The sequence below is a fragment of the Sinocyclocheilus anshuiensis genome, unplaced genomic scaffold (assembly GCF_001515605.1).
Source record: "Sinocyclocheilus anshuiensis isolate Anshui unplaced genomic scaffold, SAMN03320099.WGS_v1.1 scaffold514, whole genome shotgun sequence".
NCBI lineage: Eukaryota > Metazoa > Chordata > Actinopteri > Cypriniformes > Cyprinidae > Sinocyclocheilus > Sinocyclocheilus anshuiensis.
Genome location: NW_015542348.1, coordinates 409090 through 413774, shown reverse-complemented (window position 1 = coordinate 413774; position 4685 = coordinate 409090). Strand labels below are relative to the sequence as shown.

Genomic DNA, 4685 nt, shown 5'->3' with positions numbered 1-4685 from the left:
TATAGTAGACCCTGTTGAGCTCCTCCGTCCCCTCGGCAGCCAGACGTCCGGCGGCAGGCCTTCACTCGTTGAATCCTCAAGAACCGGTAGAAGGCTGGGCCTAAGCGAGATCCCAATTCGTCGGTCATCCGACGTGACGTCTCCTTCAGGGAACGAGGGTTACCATACGTAACCGAGATGTTATTCACTGCATATAATAGGAAAAAGTGAGTCAGATAGCTGCAGTTACTGTGGAATAACAGAAACAGTTGAAGATGTGCTTTTACATTGTGAGGCATGTAATAGACAAAGAAAGCAACTTGCTGAAAAACTAAGAGATATGGAAATCAATGACATTTCAGTTATGATTATATTTCAGAATGCACAGAAACAGCTAAGCGTTTATGATTTTCTTCTAAAATATCTGAGAGATACAGATTTGATTAGAAGAATTTATTTATTTATTTTGTTTTTTTTAGTAGTATATAATATATTCTTTCATCGAGGCCTCACACTCCATTCCAGTAGGTGGCGGAAATGCACCTTGAGCTGGTTTGCCAACCACCATTGAACACAAAAGAAGAAGAAGAAGAAGAAGGGGTGGGAGGATCCAAAATGGCGTCCTGCTAAGTTTGTTTCATTGTGCTTTGCTGACAAATCTGCTTTTAACTGCCAAACTACACCATTTATAATTCTGTTACCTGCATAATTATTTATAAATACTTAATAGTGCCTTCTGGTATTCTAAATATGAAATCTGCTGCTGACAAAAGGAAAGAAAAAGAGATGCTGCGTGCTTCACATGTGTCTGATAACGTGAGCTTCCACAGCTATGCATCTCGTGGTGAGATTCCCTTATCTAACCCGCATCCAGAAAGCCCAGGTTAAACCCCCCTCAAAGAAAGGTAAAGCGGAAGACGACGCGGTGATGTCCACTCTTTCTCAACTTATAAATAATCGCTCGGATGCCCTGGAGAATATGGTGGGGGACAACACAACCAAAATTGAAGGGCTTAAAAAAACGGTGGACTTTGTGCAGAGCTGAATGATATTAAAGGAAAGGTCGGCGTTTTGGAGGCTAGACTTCATACGAAGGAAAAGAAGATGGAGCATTGTGAGAAAATAATTGCGGACTTGGAGAGATACTCTCGCCTCTGGAACTTGCGTTTACATAGAGTACCTGAAAATGAAAATGTCAGAGCCGAATCCATTCGTATTTGTGTGGCCACCTTTCCAGAGGAGAGTACAACTCTTACAGATGAGATTGTTACTGTCCACCGCATTGGGAAGAGACTTTCAAATACCGCGAGGCCGCGAGCAATCATTATCCAGTTTTCCTCACGAGTGATGAGAGATGGTGTGTGGAGAGCGACGAAATCGTCTGAGTTTCTGCGGGCGAACGGTCTTCGGTTTACAGAGGATCTCACTGCTTTTGACTGAAAGAGGAAGCTGCTGCTGCTGTGGCGTGTTTTTGAAAAGGCCCGCAAGGAGGGGAAAAGGGCGCATTTCACCGTGCGTTCATCGAAGGCTCTTAAGTTAACCTAAGCCTGTTCCACACAATCTGTGTGCACAATCTTAAAGGGGTCATATGATGCTATTTTAAAGATCATTATTTTGTGTATTTGGTGTAACAGAATATGTTGACATGCTTTAATGTTCAAAATATCTCTTTGGATTTGAGACTTTAGTCTTTGCAACTTTACGGATCTTCTTTATGCGCCAAGAGCTTGTAACACTCCAAAGAGAAAGGAAAACTTGAAATCGCATCATATGACCCCTTTAACCCTGATAGCACACATACCTTGGATCAGTTTTATATTCATATCAGGTTCAAAGATGTAAGTTGTATTTGTAGTAAAAGCATGGTAACCGCAACACTTACCACAGTAACTGTAGTTTTACTGTGAAATGTATAGTAATAGCACAGTAATCACCAAACATACTATGGTTGTACCACTGTAATGGTAGTTTTGATGTGGTTTTATGACAGATATCACAGTAATCACAACATTTACTATACCATGCTTGTAATACCTTTTAATGTAAAATTTAAAAAAAAAAAGTAAAAAGAAAAAAAGCAGTATTTTTTCCATCTTAGCTATCTGTCACGTGAAGTGCCATAGACCTTGGATCAGTTTTATATTCATATCAGGTTCAAAGATGTAAGTTGTATTTGTAGTAAAAGCATGGTAACCGCAACACTTACCACAGTAACTGTAGTTTTACTGTGAAATGTATAGTAATAGCACAGTAATCACCAAACATACTATGGTTGTACCACTGTAATGGTAGTTTTGATGTGGTTTTATGACAGATATCACAGTAATCACAACATTTACTATACCATGCTTGTAATACCTTTTAATGTAAAATTTAAACATTTAAAAGAAAAAAAATCAGTATTTGGACAGTAACCTGTCCAAATACCCACACTTGCGGTCTTTGCACTTGACCGCTTGATTACTTATTTGATGTATTTCCTGTATTTAACCCAAGTGTTCAAGTGAGCATGAAGACCACAATTCTTAAAAAGCAGTTGCAAATGATGTACAAAATAAGTATACTTATCTTTGCACCAATAAAACGTGCAACACTGTTTTACTACCAAATTATTCGTAATATCTAATTATAACGAGTACGAGTACAGGAGACCAGTATCGGGCCCGATACCGATACCAGTATCGGTATCGGTGCATCCCTACTTTGCACCAATAAAACGTGCAACACTTTATTTTACTACCAAATTATTCGTAATATCTAATGATCTAATTATTATATTAATAAATATCTAATTATTATTATTAATATTTAACTTGCATTGGAAAGATTTCCGTGACCTCTCGTGAGATCTCGGCAAAAAGTCTCATGATTTATTCCAAAACATGATGCATGATGGGATACACTAAGCCTCGAATAGCACTCCAGAGCGGTATTCGAGATGGTGTGGGTTTAGTGTGCGTTAAGGGCACTGCGCCTTGTGGACGCACTGTCACGTACACGCGCTCTCAAGTGGCCAAGACCACAAGTGTGGGTATTTGGACAGGGTAAAAGTCTTAAAAATACCCCATTAGTAAGAACCCTAAACACAGTCTCACATCAAAGTCTTAATAATTCAGTAATTCAATTTAACACTTGTATGATATTGTACAAGTGTACTTGTAGACAATCCTGCAACGTTTACTCTACTGCTGTCGTTAGTCATTGCCTCAGCCCCTGTACAGTCTCATTTGACACTATCACAATATTGGTAAATCAGTTGCGCTCTTCTTGGAAAGCAGTCAGATGCCCCACACAGTCAGAAAGTTTATATTGTCCATTGGCTTCTTAATAAATTACTTCAAATAGGCCCCATCAGTTCATGTTCCAACTATACATGAGATCTCTCTGCGCCTCGTAATTTATGTTTCCATGAGTGGAAATGCTAGTTTGATGTGTCACGTGATATATCAAATCTTTGATTAATTTGTCAGAACCAGATCAATTACACTACTGATAACAGTCATGTTAGCATGTAATCATGTTTAAAATAATTCATATGAATATAGCTTGCTATTAATTACTTGCTTTTAATAATGGATTCATTTAAAATTTTATTATAAAGCATCTTTACAGAGGCTGCTTTTACAGTCTAAAAAAAAAAACAGTAATGTATAAACCAACGAGTTGCATGTAATGTAATAATATTTCCTTCCTTTCTGTCTTACAGGATTACTCACAAATTGTGCTGTCCTTCTTTTTCAGGTCTACAATATCGAACTCAACAGCTCTTTTAAGAGCCAACCCTCACAAACCTTACTAAAAACTAAAAGTAAAACTAAGAGTCTCAACGAATCTTGCCATAATCGGCCCTTCCCAGGTACATTTTCTAGAATTTTTTTGAATCAACATTTACTCATCAAATGCTCTGGTCTGAATTTTATTTTAAATTAACTTAATTATATGTTTAAGGAGCAATATTAATTGCACATAGAGTAAGTAGAGATTTTCTTGCTTTACAGAAGAGAAGGAAGACCAAGGAAATTCTTTGTTCAGGGTGAGGAATGAACATGGCCATCTTGCACCCAAACGAAGACAGAAAGTTGCGCAAGTCCACTGGTATGTCTATATTGAAGCAATGCTGTATTATACAGCACTTTATGATGGTCTCTCACAGGACTGTTCATGTCAGCAGTGATTATTCTTTCTAATTTTTTTTTTTTTTTTTGATACAGCTATTACAATTATAGCATGTTAGCAAAGTGTGACTGGAACATTTTTATCTTAAGTTTTTAAAAACCACACCACCTGTTTTTCTTAAAAGCAGACAAGTGTTATAAAAGTGGTTTAGTTGATATAAACACCAATTTACATTATTTCATTGTTTTGTACATGTTGTGTTATAAATTGTTGATTGATACTTGATTTGTTTGAAGCAAGGCCTTACACTGCACAGACTAAAAAACATTTGTGTTTTAAGATGGAAGCAAGATAAGTCTTGCTTTGGAGAAAGATTCTAGAGGAAAAAGACACATTTACTGCAACAATAGATGAATTCTAGAGGCAAAAACTCCAGTCTCTGAGAACTATACATGCTAATGGGTGTCTCATGAGCAAGTCCTTTGCCTCTGTAACTTTTTCTTAATTCTTGCATAATTAAATTTTTATTGCAGTATTTTAACAATTTTACTTTGTACAGATGATCTCCTCAGCCAAATTAGGTTTTTTTT

At 37.1% G+C, this 4685-nt stretch overlaps 1 pseudogene; it reads left to right on the top strand.

The window, feature by feature from the left end:
* Positions 1–729: 729 nt before the first annotated feature.
* Positions 730–1571, top strand: LOC107691477 (uncharacterized; annotated as a pseudogene).
* Positions 1572–4685: the final 3114 nt, after the last annotated feature.